This window comes from Cherax quadricarinatus, chromosome 8, assembly GCF_038502225.1.
Source record: "Cherax quadricarinatus isolate ZL_2023a chromosome 8, ASM3850222v1, whole genome shotgun sequence".
Lineage (NCBI taxonomy): Eukaryota > Metazoa > Arthropoda > Malacostraca > Decapoda > Parastacidae > Cherax > Cherax quadricarinatus.
Genome location: NC_091299.1, coordinates 32,465,679 through 32,482,225, shown reverse-complemented (window position 1 = coordinate 32,482,225; position 16,547 = coordinate 32,465,679). Strand labels below are relative to the sequence as shown.

Genomic DNA, 16,547 nt, shown 5'->3' with positions numbered 1-16,547 from the left:
TTTTCGATCCCGGGGCGTGGAGCGACAAGTTGAGTGGCGGCAGTTGCAGAAATAGTTACTACCTCAAGATCACATCACTTTCAAACTTGAAACATCATTAACCGCAGACGTAAAAATATATGTTTGCGAGTGACTCGTCGTGAACTTCTGATGGTGAATTCTAGTGACGTTGAAGAGTTACCTGGAGGTTACCTGGAGGTTATTCCGGGGATCAACGCCCCCGCGGCCCGGTCCACGACCAGGCCTCCCGATGGATCAGGGCCTGATCAACTAGGCTGTTACTGCAGGCCGCACGCAGTCCGACGTACGAGCCACAGCCCGGCTAATCCGGCACCGACTTTAGGTATCTGTCCAGCTCTCTCTTGAAGGCAGCCAGGGGTTTATTGGCAATTCCCCTAATGCTTGATGGGAGGCTGTTGAACAGTTTTGGGCCCCGGACACTTATGGTGTTTTCTTAGTGTACCAATGGCGCCCCTACTTTTTATTGGCGGCATTTTGCATCGCCTGCCCAGTCTTTTACTTTCGTAGGGAGTGATTTCTGTGTGCAGATTTGGGACCATTCCTTCCAAGATTTTCCAAGTGTAGATTATGATATATCTCTCCCTCCTGCGTTCCAACGAGTACAAGTCAAGTGCTTCCAAGCGTTCCCAGTAGTTAAGGTGCTTGACAGAACTTATACGTGCAGTAAAGGATCTCTGTACACTCTCTAGATCTGCGATTTCACCTGCTTTGTATGGAGATGTTAATGTACAGCAGTATTCCAGCCTAGAGAGAACAAGTGATTTGAAAACGATCGTTTTGAAAGTTCTCATTATCCATCCTAGTCAACGATTGTATTGTGTGTTCTACAGTCGTAACATGTAAAGTGACCTACAACGCTGGTATATGTGACCAACTCTCCACAGTTGTGGAATTTTTTTATAATTTTCCTGAAATAAGAGTGTAAAAACTGAATAATACTAGAGTGTTTATAAAATGTGGTGTTGATGTGGCTTTTGGAAAGGTTTCAAGTCATAAGAGAACCAACAGACAGGATGGAGAGTTGCGTCGAAATATGGCGTAGTTTATAACAATTGGAGAGTGTTGTAGAGGAAAATCTCTTTTAATCACGTTCGATAAGGAATGTATCGGCGTGAATGGACGACCATGAAATAAGTGGACTCCTATAGTTGTGACTCAGCTATAATAAAGCTGATATTTGGAATATAAAGAGATGCGGCGGCGTCTGGAAACGTGGCACCTCATCTATGTAAGCTTCACACTTAGTTTTACAGTAGATTGCTATATTAACCAATATTAGTACATCTGTCCAGCTATCAAAACTTTGGAGTCCAGTCCCTGGACCCATTACGTACCTCTGTAATCCTTTGACACCGCGCACAGGATGTGAGACCCAAGAAATATCTGGTTAAGTGTTCATTATAATTTTGTATTTATAATGATGCACTTATTATGCAATGTAAAATGGATATATGTAATTTATGCACATTCTCTATATACATTCTCCTATAAATGTGTATATTTTGTGGACCAAATCACTAGTAAAATCAAGTCATTAATAATTCATATACAGTCCACAAACATACTTTGCCAGTGTTACTGGTTTAAATTTAATAATTCATAATTAAAATTTCAGCTTATGTGAGTGTGGGATGAGTGGGTGGGTATCGAAGGAGGGATACTATTGTGACCGTGTCCCTAAAATCCTACCCGTCTCCGAGGTACAACTAATATCGATAAGTGTTATGTCTGTTTTAACTGTGTCCTCCCCAAATTATGTATGTGTAATAATTCAGGGCTGTGCCTGTAAGCTTCATACACATAATTTCTCACAACATTATTCTATAGACAATGTTCAACGTCACTAAAAAACGAACAGACGTTGGGACGTCCCCTGTGAATATTCGGGGGAACAGACGACGTATCTTCAATCAAGTCATCGGATATCGGCGTCCAAGACACGGTAGTGTTACAGCTCAAATTGACAAGAGCTAAGGTAAGTCCAGTCTTTAATACAAGTCCGGAAATTATAAGGGCGGTGCAGTAATCCAATCACGGTCTGTTGTAGGACATAGGACATTTACCTTTGGAACGCCGTGATAAGTGGACGATCAACCCACACCAGGTAAATCACCTGATCTCAGCACGTGAGATACACTTGTGTGATAGTAGATCATGTGACGTTAATGTGCATATATGACCCTTGCACGTTTCACCTTATTACAGCTATGGGAGACACAAGAATGAAGGACTCCAAGGTGAAGATGGTGTAGTCCTAAGATAGTCGGTCTTCTAATATAAATAATAAACACCCTTTGTTAATAACATTCCCCCAAAGTGGCCTTTGGACTAAGAAAATCACATCATTATCCACCACTGGCGCTTTTGGTCATCTGATAGACTTTCCACTAGCTTATTAGTCCACCCCTTTAAACACTATAGTTACGATTATAACCATTTCTTTCATAATTATTCATAATCAACGCGTCTTGCAAATAGTGAGTTTGTTTTCTGACTCAATACGCCTCGTTAATTTATGCAATTATTATTATTATTTACAAGCAGTAATCATACAGCTCCTACTGAATGAGAAGTAACCAGGGATGATGTAAGTATGGACAGGGTACCTCTAGTACCTAGGATTGATTGAAGTACCCTCGCTAATATTAAGATATTAATAATGCAAAATATAGCTTTACCTTAGTTTAGCTCAGTCAGGAGAACCTGATATCTAAGTAAGTGTGTTTTTATTTATAAAATCCATACTAACATACAGAAATTTTTACGAGGGTGTTGAGGGCATGCAGATATTCTGGATATACACATATACAGGTTATATTCACCAAGGGGTGTATTTTTCTCAGCGTATATATGCTGAGAGTTTACTTTAATCCCTAAACTAAGGAATAAAATATTCTTATTTGGTGGTGAAAAGGTTCTACAACTCCATTATCCCACCCATTCCCATGGGCTCACAGGTGCTATGGGTATACAAGTGTTATGGGCACCTATGATGGTCCAAAGTAGTCAAGCAGGTCGGATTATAGGATTGTGGTGGTGGGTTAAGAAAGCTGTGTGTCATCGCATTTATGTCAGCACAGTTATGTGTTAAGCACTTCAACACAAGCTGGAGGGCGAGTATAAACAATGACTCAGAGGGAGGAAGAGCACAAGATGAGGGTGTCCCGGACCTCTTATTCTCAGATGTAAACAAGCCGAGGGGAGGAGAAGGGAGGGAGTGACGTCACAGGAGGGGAATTAAGGGGTGAAACCACTGCCAAAGTCTCACTTCAGTGGCTGACTCTACCTCTGACGGGAGGAAGGTGAGGGCAGGATTATACTGATTATAACGTGTGTTAATGAATTCTTAGTGCCAAAAACAAAATTTAATACAATTTTCAGTTGTGATAATTTCGTATTTTTTTTTTCTAAACACATTACCACTGACGTATTATACTAAGAATCTGTGGTCTGCTTTGAAGAAATTCATTTGGGAACAATTCTAGTGACATCAGAAGGGCTTTCTTGATCAGTGCAAGAGAATTATTAATGGAGGAAGTAATGGTAACAGTAACCTCGTAGAGTCTATTCAAGTCTTCAGTAAGTGTAAATTATTGTGACTATAAGATTACGGGATTTATACATACTGAGGTCCACTTCTTTTAACATATATATGTGAAGAGTTTATTTCAGTCCCTGTTGTAGGGATTGAAATATTCTTGTCTGGTGGTCAGATTACGTGTAGCCTTATTGACCCTAGTGTAGTCAGTGGTTTCTTAAACCCCCAGTAACCAACCTAACTTCTTCTTCACACTCTTGTTCAATCTACAGAAAATATATGAAAATTCTGTATACAATTTTTTTTTGCAATATAATTTTATATATATTTTTGCTATTAATCATCTATTATCAATAAATATGTGTCTGTGAGTTGACATTATGAGAAATGTAGAAATGGTTACGTTTGTCTTTTATCATCTATCTGATGAGGGTTCAACAGGCGCTGCCTCGTATAGGCCAATAGGCCTACCTGAGGCTTACCTCACTGTTGTACTCACCTAGTTGTGGTTGCAGGGGTCGATTCACAGCTCCTGCCCCCGCCTTTTCACTGGCAGCTACTAGGCCACTCTTCCTGCGCCATGAGCTTTATCATACCTCTTCTTAAAGCAATACATGGATCCTGTCTCCACTACATCACTTCCCAGACTATTCCATTTCCTGACAATTCTGTGACTGAAGAAATACTTCCTAACAACCCTGTGATTCATCTAGGTCTTCAACTGCCAACTGTGTCCCCTTGTTGCTGTGTCCCATCTCTGGAACATACTGTCTCTGTCCACCTTGTCCATTCCTCTCAGTATTTTATATTATTATTATTATCACACTGGCCGATTCCCACCAAGGCAGGGTGGCCCGAAAAAGAAAAACTTTCACCATCATTCACTCCATCACTGTCTTGCCAGAAGGGTGCTTTACACTACAGTTTTTAAACTGCAACATTAACACCCATCCTTCAGAGTGCAGACACTGTACTTCCCATCTCCAGAACTCAAGTCCGGCCTGCCGGTTTCCCTGAATCCCTTCATAAATGTTACTTTGCTCACACTCCAACAGCACGTCAAGTATTAAAAACCATTTGTCTCCATTCACTCCTATCAAACACGCTCACGCATGCCTGCTGGAAGTCCAAGCCCCTCGCACACAAAACCTCCTTTACCCCCTCCCTCCAACCCTTCCTAGGCCGACCCCTACCCCGCCTTCCTTCCACTACAGACTGATACACTCTTGAAGTCATTCTGTTTCGCTCCATTCTCTCTACATGTCCGAACCACCTCAACAACCCTTCCTCAGCCCTCTGGACAACAGTTTTGGTAATCCCGCACCTCCTCCTAACTTCCAAACTACTAATTCTCTGCATTATATTCACACCACACATTGCCCTCAGACATGACATCTCCACTGCCTCCAGCCTTCTCCTCGCTGCAACATTCATCACCCACGCTTCACACCCATATAAGAGCGTTGGTAAAACTATACTCTCATACATTCCCCTCTTTGCCTCCAAGGACAAAGTTCTTTGTCTCCACAGACTCCTAAGTGCACCACTCACTCTTTTTCCCTCATCAATTCTATGATTCACCTCATCTTTCATAGACCCATCCGCTGACACGTCCACTCCCAAATATCTGAATACGTTCACCTCCTCCATACTCTCTCCCTCCAATCTGATATTCAATCTTTCATCACCTAATCTTTTTGTTATCCTCATAACCTTACTCTTTCCTGTATTCACCTTTAATTTTCTTCTTTTGCACACCCTACCAAATTCATCCACCAATCTCTGCAACTTCTCTTCAGAATCTCCCAAGAGCACAGTGTCATCAGCAAAGAGAAGCTGTGACAACTCCCACTTTGTGTGTGATTCTTTATCTTTTAACTCCACGCCTCTTGCCAAGACCCTCGCATTTACTTCTCTTACAACCCCATCTATAAATATATTAAACAACCACGGTGACATCACACATCCTTGTCTAAGGCCTACTTTTACTGGGAAAAAATTTCCCTCTTTCCTACATACTCTAACTTGAGCCTCACTATCCTCGTAAAAACTCTTCACTGCTTTCAGTAACCTACCTCCTACACCATACACTTGCAACATCTGCCACATTGCCCCCCTATCCACCCTGTCATACGCCTTTTCCAAATCCATAAATGCCACAAAGACCTCTTTAGCCTTATCTAAATACTGTTCACTTATATGTTTCACTGTAAACACCTGGTCCACACACCCCCTACCTTTCCTAAAGCCTCCTTGTTCATCTGCTATCCTATTCTCCGTCTTACTCTTAATTCTTTCAATTATAACTCTACCATACACTTTACCAGGTACACTCAACAGACTTATCCCCCTATAGTTTTTGCACTCTCTTTTATCCCCTTTGCCTTTATACAAAGGAACTATGCATGCTCTCTGCCAATCCCTAGGTACCTTACCCTCTTCCATACATTTATTAAATAATTGCACCAACCACTCCAAAACTATATCCCCACCTGCTTTTAACATTTCTATCTTTATCCCATCAATCCCGGCTGCCTTACCCCCTTTCATTTTACCTACTGCCTCACGAACTTCCCCCACACTCACAACTGGCTCTTCCTCACTCCTACAAGATGTTATTCCTCCTTGCCCTATACACGAAATCACAGCTTCCCTATCTTCATCAACATTTAACAATTCCTCAAAATATTCCTTCCATCTTCCCAATACCTCTAACTCTCCATTTAATAACTCTCCTCTCCTATTTTTAACTGACAAATCAATTTGTTCTCTAGGCTTTCTTAACTTGTTAATCTCACTCCAAAACTTTTTCTTATTTTCAACAAAATTTGTTGATAACATCTCACCCACTCTCTCATTTGCTCTCTTTTTACATTGCTTCACCACTCTCTTAACCTCTCTCTTTTTCTCCATATACTCTTCCCTCCTTGCATCACTTCTACTTTGTAAAAACTTCTCATATGCTAACTTTTTCTCCCTTACTACTCTCTTTACATCATCATTCCACCAATCGCTCCTCTTCCCTCCTGCACCCACTTTCCTGTAACCACAAACTTCTGCTGAACACTCTAACACTACATTTTTAAACCTACCCCATACCTCTTCGACCCCATTGCCTATGCTCTCATTAGCCCATCTATCCTCCAATAGCTGTTTATATCTTACCCTAACTGCCTCCTCTTTTAGTTTATAAACCTTCACCTCTCTCTTCCCTGATGCTTCTATTCTCCTTGTATCCCATCTACCTTTTACTCTCAGTGTAGCTACAACTAGAAAGTGATCTGATATATCTGTGGCCCCTCTATAAACATGTACATCCTGAAGTCTACTCAACAGTCTTTTATCTACCAATACATAATCCAACAAACTACTGTCATTTCGCCCTACATCATATCGTGTATACTTATTTATCCTCTTTTTCTTAAAATATGTATTACCTATAACTAAACCCCTTTCTATACAAAGTTCAATCAAAGGGCTCCCATTATCATTTACACCTGGCACCCCAAACTTACCTACCACACCATCTCTAAAAGTTTCTCCTACTTTAGCATTCAAGTCCCCTACCACAATTACTCTCTCACTTGGTTCAAAGGCTCCTATACATTCACTTAACATCTCCCAAAATCTCTCTCTCTCCTCTGCATTCCTCTCTTCTCCAGGTGCATACACGCTTATTATGACCCACTTCTCGCATCCAACCTTTACTTTAATCCACATAATTCTTGAATTTACACATTCATATTCTCTTTTCTCCTTCCATAACTGATCATTTAACATTACTGCTACCCCTTCCTTTGCTCTAACTCTCTCAGATACTCCAGATTTAATCCCATTTATTTCCCCCCACTGAAACTCTCCTACCCCCTTCAGCTTTGTTTCGCTTAGGGCCAGGACATCCAACTTCTTTTCATTCATAACATCAGCAATCATCTGTTTCTTGTCATCCGCACTACATCCACGCACATTTAAGCAACCCAGTTTTATAAAGTTTTTCTTCTTCTCTTTTTTAGTAATTGTATACAGGAGAAGGGGTTACTAGCCCATTGCTCCCGGCATTTTAGTCGCCTCATACGACACGTTATCATATCCCCTCTATCTCTCCTGTCCTCCAGTGTCGTCAGGTCAATATCCCTTAACCTCTCCTCGTAGGACATACACCTTAGCTCTGGGACTAGTCTTGTTGCAAACCTTTGCACTTTCTCTAGTTTCCTTACATGTTTGGCTAGGTGTGGGTTCCAAACTGGTGCCGCATACTCCAATATGGGCCTAACGTACACAGTGTACATGGTCCTGAATGATTCCTTATTAAGATGTCGTAATGCTGTTCTGAGGTTTGCTAGGCGCCCATATGCTGCAGCAGTTATTTGGTTGATGTGCGCCTCAGGAGATGTCCCCGGTGTTATACTCACCCCAAGATCCTTTTTCATGAGTGAGGTTTGTAGTCTCTGGTCCTCTAGACTGTACTCCGTCAGCGGTCTTGTTTGCCCTTCCTCAATCTTCATTAATTTGCACTTGGTGGGGGTTGAACTCCAGAAACCAGTTGCTGAACGAGGCTTGCAGCCCATCTAGATCGCTTTGTAGTCCTGCGTGGTCCTCATTCGATTGGATTCTTCTCATCAAATTCACGTCATCTGCAAACAGGGACACTTCGGAGTCTATTCCTTCCATCATGTCGTTCACAAATACCAGAAACAGCACTGGTCCTAGGACTGACCCCTGTGGGACCCCGCTGGTCACAGGTGCCCACTCTGACACCTCGCCACGTACCATGACCCGCTGCTGTCTTCATGACAAGTATTCCCTGATCCATTGTAGTGCCTTCCCTGTTATCCCTGCTTGGTCCTCCAGTTTTTGCACTAATCTCTAGTGTGGAACTGTGTCAAACGCCTTCTTACAGTCGAAGAAAATGCAATCTCCCCCTCCCCTCTCTCTCTCTTTCTTGTCTCAGTGGTGTTAACCTGATAGTGACGCCTCTCACTCACACACCTTCACTGATATTCATTACACATCTGTATCTCTTCCTAACCCCCCACCCCCATTCCACCCCTCCTCAATACGATACAATACTCATCTTTAGAAGTAGAAACGAGTCACATTGTTCCGGTCTCTTGAATTATCTTAAGTTATCTCCCGCCTAGGTTATCCTAGAGAACCCGGGATAACCCAAAAAAGTCAAAGTGACTTACTTCCATTGAGGTCCTTTTAATAACTTATTATTATACTATCAAGGAGGTGTACTAGGATTAAGGTAAAGGAGTTATTTATATTCATATGCGTGTTAGCTAAAAAAATAAAAAAATCATTCTCCTCCCTTTCTGTCGCTACATTCATCAGACACCTTTTGGCTCTTTTCTTGAACTGGTTCATGCTATGACTGACTTTGACATGTGCGGGTAGTTTGTCCCATTCCTTTATTGCTGTACAGTAAAAGGTGTTTGAAGCCTGGCCACTGACCGTGGGTACTACAAAGTTGTGTTCTCTTCCCATAGTACTATGATTGTTTTGGTTCCAGCCTTGACAAAATTGGCAGCTAGATATTCTGGACACTGTTTGTGAGCAATTTTATAAACTTGATTTAAATTCAGTTGTTTTACTCTCTTTTCAACATTTAGCATATTTAGTTGTAATTCATCCTGGCCTACATGATCTCTTGGTCCCAGGTCCAGGATGAATCTTACCTTTTTGTTCTGGGTGATCTGCAGTCTATCTTTCAGTTTTTTTTTTTTGTCAAGGCAGAGTACCATGAAGAGCAAGCGTAGTCCATATGACCTTGTATAAGGGTAGACACAGGGTCCTGCGAGAGTCAGTAGGTAGACACTGTGCTCGTCTGTAGAGGAACTTCAGTCTGGCATTCGCTTTCTTTACTACACTGTTCCCTATCAGTTCTCCTGACATTCATGGATCAAATGGGACTCCCAGATATCTTACTGAGGAAACTGAAGTGATAGTTCCCCATTAGACCGGACATTAAAATTATTTACCCTTCTCAGTTTATGTTCCGTTTTCCCGAGGTGTAACGATAGTTTGTTTTCTACTAACCATTTGTAAACTATGTTGGAATATTCTGGGTTAACTCTATAAGACGTACTGTTTATGTGAGTCTAATATCGTCTGTGTATCCTCAAAACCATCGTACAAAGCTTTAATTCTGTTCGTAAAAATTATTTGTCGATTTTATGAATAAAACTTATTTTACCTCATCATGACAATCTGGACTGACTTTGGCTGTCAGCAGAACGACACATCCTGATTCCACTAGTAAAATACTACTACCACATCCTAGCATCTTTTAACTTCTCTTCACAGCCTATTTACTTACCTCATTCCATGATCTCTTCTTTGTGTACAGTTCAATTTAGGCAGGTTAGGTCAGGTTTGTCAGGAAACATGACAAATGTTTGCTGATGTGGGTCTTGGCAATATGATGACCCACAGCTGGAGCTTTTGGTCATCTGACCGAGGCCTTCCACTGGCTTACCCGTCTAATATACAGGCTAAGAATTGTTACCCCCCTATCCACCACGAGGCCTGGTCTCAGACCGGGCCGCGGGGGCGTTGACCCCCGAAATCCTCTCCAGGTAAACTCCAGGTATCCTCCTTCCAGAGTGCCATTCACAATAGTCCTGGATGCCTGCTTACCACTAGGAGAATAGGAACAATAGGTGTAAGGAGACTTGTCTATATACCTTCACCCGCCCGCGATCGAATTCGGGCTCTTCTGTTGTTAGCCAAAGTAGTTGCCCTCAGCGATATATTTCGCTGTTTCCACTGATCATCTGTCTAGTTATCAATATAAGTCATTCTGGTTTATCGCTCTAAAGATGATGTGTGTGTCGTGTGTCTTACTTCTGCACATTATTCGCGTCTAATTATGAGGATAATCTTCTTCTATGCTATCTTAGCCTCAAGTGCTTAATAATAATAATAATAATAATAAAAATAATAATAATAATAATAATAATAATAATAATAATAATAATAATAATAATAATAATAATAATCTTTATTTCTACAAGTACATGTACAAGATATACAAGCCTAGTTGGTATTAATGACATACTATTATATAGAAAGCCCTTTGTTACGCTGTTTTTTTTTTTAGTTCAAATTAGGTAAGTTTTGTCCCCAGGATGCGACACACACCAGTTAACTAACACCCAGGAACCTATTTTACTGCAAGGTGAACACGGACATCGCTAGCGCACTCAGCTCACACGCTCAGGTCCGGAGTTCGAATCTCCAGTACGGCTAGACAACATTAGGGACGTGTTTCCATAAGACACCTGCCGTCTTTGTTCACTCATCAGTATAAAATGGGTACCTGAGTGTTAGTGGACTAGTGTGGGTCGCATCCTGGGATAAAACTGTAGACCTAATTTGCGGGAAATGCTCAGCATAACAAGGGGCTTTCTGTATAGTAGTATGTCACTGATGTCAGCTAGGTCTGTATACCTTGTACATGTACTTATAGAAATAAAGATATTCTATTATTATTATTATTATTATTATTATTATTATTATTATTATTATTATTATTATTATTATTATTATTATTATTATTATTATTATGTTTCTACCCGTTCCCGGTAATCCTCACTCTAGATAGTAGATAGTTCTTCTCGACAGAGTCCTTTGCTTTCTGCCTTTCTTATGTACACCCTAATTCAAAGGTGTATTCACCCAGAGTGTACAGCCAGAAGGTTTATATACGGAGGTGTACATCCAGTGGTTTATACACAGTGGTGTTCAAAGCTAACTTACAAATTAAAAATGAAAACTGGACTATGCTTTTCATTCCTGGTTTATGCTTGCCTCTCCCAGTATTTGTCAGCGACGCTGAACTTCTTCGTGACTTGACCTGACCTTGGGTTTAATGTTCACTGGGGGGGAGGGGGCTGACTATTGCTTTTCCTAGTGTGATACATACCTGAGTATTGAGTAAGCCATCGAAATTATCTCTGCTCATATAGAGGCTTATATCATTCGATCCTGGACCAAAAGTTGTTGGTCCAGTAGATAGTGATGCGTACATTGTCTTGTTCTCTCAAGGCTGGGCATGGTGACGTAGGAGCGAATCCTGGCTAGCAGCGGTTCTGTTGATGATTCAAAATCACTTGTTCCGTCATTATATATATATATATATATATATATATATATATATATATATATATATATATATATATATATATATATATATATATATATATATATATATATATATATATATATATATGTGTGTGTGTGTGTGTGTATGTGTGTGTGTGCTGAAGCTATTCATTTTCTATTTATATGAGTGCTTGAAACAGTGCAAAGTTGGCTCTTTACTCCTCAAGCACATGATCCTTATAAAGAAGATAAGTGAAATACGATCTCACACTGAGCGCTCCCTCATGACCCTTGCTATAAATACCTGCCATAGCTCCTGTGTAGCTTTGGTTTCTCTCTTCTTTCCTCCAGATGGAGCTACACAGGTTCCTTGAAACTTTATCAGTACTTTTCGTATAGCTCTGAGGAGACACTATACTGCAGCACCAGGCTGCCTCTCGTCACTTCTTCAGTAGCTTGCTGACCAATGGTGTTGACGTTTCGCTTAATGTTAAACTTTATCCACATCCGACAGCGCTAAGTGGGATTCATATGCGTGTGTCTCTGATGAGTTGGACTTGTGACACGAGTTTAAGTCCTCCACAGGACGAGTTTTTAAAAAACACATGTGCACTTTATATATATATATATATATATATATATATATATATATATATATATATATATATATATATATATATATATATATATATATATATATATATATATATATATATATATATATATATATATATATATATATATATATATATATATATATATATATATATATATATATAGCTGGAGGTGCTGTCCTGGGAGATAGTAATGGTGAAGCTGGAGGTGCTGTCCTCGGAGACAGTAATGGTGAAGCTGGAGGTGCTGTCCTGGGAGATAGTAATGGTGAAGCTGGAGGTGCTGTCCTGGTAGACAGTAATGGTGAAGCTGGAGGTGCTGTCCTGGGAGACAGTAATGGTGAAGCTGGAGGTGCTGTCCTGGGAGATAGTAATGGTGAAGCTGGAGGTGCTGTCCTGGGAGACAGTAATGGTGAAGCTGGAGGTGCTGTCCTGGGAGATAGTAATGGTGAAGCTGGAGGTGCTGTCCTGGGAGACAGTAATGGTGAAGCTGGAGGTCTGTCCTGGGAGATAGTAATGGTGAAGCTGGAGGTGCTGTCCTGGTAGACAGTAATGGTGAAGCTGGAGGTGCTGTCCTGGGAGACAGTAATGGTGAAGCTGGAGGTGCTGTCCTGGGAGATAGTAATGGTGAAGCTGGAGGTGCTGTCCTGGGAGACAGTAATGGTGAAGCTGGAGGTGCTGTCCTGGTAGACAGTAATGGTGAAGCTGGAGGTGCTGTCCTGGGAGACAGTAATGGTGAAGCTGGAGGTGCTGTCCTGGTAGACAGTAATGGTGAAGCTGGAGGTGCTGTCCTGGGAGACAGCAATGGTGAAGCTGGAGGTGCTGTCCTGGGAGATAGTAATGGTGAAGCTGGAGGTGCTGTCCTGGGAGACAGTAATGGTGAAGCTGGAGGTGCTGTCCTGGGAGACAGTAATGGTGAAGCTGGAGGTGCTGTCCTGGGAGACAGTAATGGTGAAGCTGGAGGTGCTGTCCTGGGAGACAGTAATGGTGAAGCTGGAGGTGCTGTCCTGGGAGACAGTAATGGTGAAGTTGGAGGTGCTGTCCTGGGAGACAGTAATGGTGAAGCTGGAGGTGCTGTCCTGGGAGACAGTAATGGTGAAGCTGGAGGTGCTGTCCTGGGAGACAGTAATGGTGAAGCTGGAGGTGCTGTCCTGGAAGACAGTAATGGTGAAGCTGGAGGTGCTGTCCTGGAAGACAGTAACGGTGAAGCTGGAGGTGCTGTCCTGGGAGACAGTAATGGTGAAGCTGGAGGTGCTGTCCTGGGAGACAGTAATGGTGAAGCTGGAGGTGCTGTCCTGGGAGACAGTAATGGTGAAGCTGGAGGTGGTGTCCTGGGAGATAGTAATGGTGAAGCTGGAGGTGCTGTCCTGGGAGATAGTAATGGTGAAGCTGGAGGTGCTGTCCTGGGAGACAGTAATGGTGAAGCTGGAGGTGCTGTCCTGGGAGATAGTAATGGTGAAGCTGGAGGTGCTGTCCTGGGAGACAGTAATGGTGAAGCTGGAGGTGCTGTCCTGGGAGACAGTAATGGTGAAGCTGGAGGTGCTGTCCTGGGAGACAGTAATGGTGAAGCTGGAGGTGCTGTCCTGGTAGACAGTAATGGTGAAGCTGGAGGTGCTGTCCTGGGAGACAGTAATGGTGAAGCTGGAGGTGCTGTCCTGGGAGATAGTAATGGTGAAGCTGGAGGTGCTGTCCTGGGAGACAGTAATGGTGAAGCTGGAGGTGCTGTCCTGGGAGACAGTAATGGTGAAGCTGGAGGTGCTGTCCTGGGAGACAGTAATGGTGAAGCTGGAGGTGCTGTCCTGGGAGACAGTAATGGTGAAGCTGGAGGTGCTGTCCTGGGAGACAGTAATGGTGAAGCTGGAGGTGCTGTCCTGGGAGACAGTAATGGTGAAGCTGGAGGTGCTGTCCTGGAAGACAGTAATGGTGAAGCTGGATGTGCTGTCCTGGGAGACAGTAATGGTGAAGCTGGAGGTGCTGTCCTGGGAGACAGTAATGGTGAAGCTGGAGGTGCTGTCCTGGGAGACAGTAATGGTGAAGCTGGAGGTGCTGTCCTGGGAGACAGTAATGGTGAAGCTGGAGGTGCTGTCCTGGGAGACAGTAATGGTGAAGCTGGAGGTGCTGTCCTGGGAGACAGTAATGGTGAAGCTGGAGGTGCTGTCCTGGGAGACAGTAATGGTGAAGCTGGAGGTGCTGTCCTGGGAGACAGTAATGGTGAAGCTGGAGGTGCTGTCCTGGGAGACAGTAATGGTGAAGCTGGAGGTGCTGTCCTGGGAGACAGTAATGGTGAAGCTGGAGGTGCTGTCCTGGGAGACAGTAATGGTGAAGCTGGAGGTGCTGTCCTGGGAGACAGTAATGGTGAAGCTGGAGGTGCTGTCCTGGGAGATAGTAATGGTGAAGCTGGAGGTGCTGTCCTGGGAGACAGTAATGGTGAAGCTGGAGGTGCTGTCCTGGGAGACAGTAATGGTGAAGCTGGAGGTGCTGTCCTGGGAGACAGTAATGGTGAAGCTGGAGGTGCTGTCCTGGGAGACAGTAATGGTGAAGCTGGAGGTGCTGTCCTGGGAGACAGTAATGGTGAAGCTGGAGGTGCTGTCCTGGGAGACAGTAATGGTGAAGCTGGAGGTGCTGTCCTGGGAGACAGTAATGGTGAAGCTGGAGGTGCTGTCCTGGGAGACAGTAATGGTGAAGCTGGAGGTGCTGTCCTGGGAGACAGTAATGGTGAAGCTGGAGGTGCTGTCCTGGGAGACAGTAATGGTGAAGCTGGAGGTGCTGTCCTGGGAGACAGTAATGGTGAAGCTGGAGGTGCTGTCCTGGGAGACAGTAATGGTGAAGCTGGAGGTGCTGTCCTGGGAGACAGTAATGGTGAAGCTGGAGGTGCTGTCCTGGGAGACAGTAACGGTGAAGAAGGAAGTGTTGTCCAGGTAGTCAGTAAATGTACGCAGGAGGGAATGCATATAAATGACCTCGAGGGAGACAGGAGCTGTAGTGGGGAAACAAGTGTAGTCAATGACAAGATAAAACCAATATTACAAGCTAGTAATACCACAGGAGATAGCAAACAAGAGGACTCCACTAGCATTAGTGAGGATACATTACCAAAAACAACTGGTGAGAGCCCCATTGTTAGTGCTAGTGAGGATAGGAAAGACACAGGTAAACATGCACCAACAGGGAATACAGTCACAGAAACCCAAGGCAAACGGAAACCAAGCCTGTGCACATACTATGCACTTGGTATCTGCTGGCATGGGAAATCTTGAAAAACAGATGGGACGTGCAACTATGACCACCCTAGAAAATGCCGTGCCCATATGATAACAGAAAAATGCAAACTCCCTTCCTGTAAGCTTTTTCACCCTGAAGTGTGTCCCTCTTCAGTACAGGAAAGACTGTGCTATAACTTAAATTGCCAGGCACACCATCTAAAGGGAACAAAAAGATACAAAACATCCAGACCATGGGAAAACCTGGGTAGCCACAGCCACTCAAGAGGGAGAGGTTTTTTTAGTGCCAGGAAGGAAAAAAAAAACTGGCAGGAAATGGCAGAAATCGTACACCAAATCCAGTCATTCCTGGAGTGGAACCACAGTCGATGGCCTCCACTCCAAACCAACAGATACAGATACTAATGCCGGAAAAAAAAGTGTCCCTCCAGTACCACCAATACCACCAGTCCGATAACATTCTTCTTTGCAAATATACAGGGTCTAAAGCCAGCAACGAACAACAAAATACCTTTCATCCGTGGACTGCTTGCAGAGGCAAATGCAATGTTCGCGGCTTTCACAGAGACCCACATAAAGGATCACTTGGTTGTAACCTGGATCCCAGGTTACAACCTATACAGATGCGACAGAGTGAACAGGCAAAAGGAGGGGTTAGCCTGTATATCGCAGAGTCACTTGTTTGCACAGAGCTGCTTAATGCCTCAAATGATGTTGTGGAAGTTTTAGCAGTAAAGATCGAGAACCAAAACCTAGTCATTGTGGTAGTCTACAAGCCTCCGGATGCAACGTCCCAGCAATTCCAGGAACAGCTATTAAAAATTGACCACTGTCTGGAAAATCTGCCAGCTCCTTCCCCCAACATCTTGCTCCTGGGGAATTTCAACTTAAGGCACCTAAAATGGAGGAATATAGCAAATAATGTTGTTGCAGTGATAACACCAGGAGGCAGCTCTGACGAGAACTCACACACACACGAGCTTTTAAATCTCTGCACAAAATTCAACTTAAACCAGCAAATAATAGAGCCTACTAGACTGGAGA

General features: G+C 43.1%; 1 protein-coding gene across 1 annotated transcript in view; it reads left to right on the top strand.

Annotated features, from left to right (window-relative positions):
• Positions 1 to 3,222: 3,222 nt before the first annotated feature.
• LOC128685258 (techylectin-5B) overlaps positions 3,223 to 16,547 on the top strand; it is a 52,237-nt gene continuing 38,912 nt past the window's right edge. The window contains exon 1 of the mRNA XM_070083025.1: positions 3,223 to 3,323. The gene's annotated coding sequence lies outside the window, so the exon portion shown is untranslated. The remainder of the gene's footprint in view (positions 3,324 to 16,547) is intronic.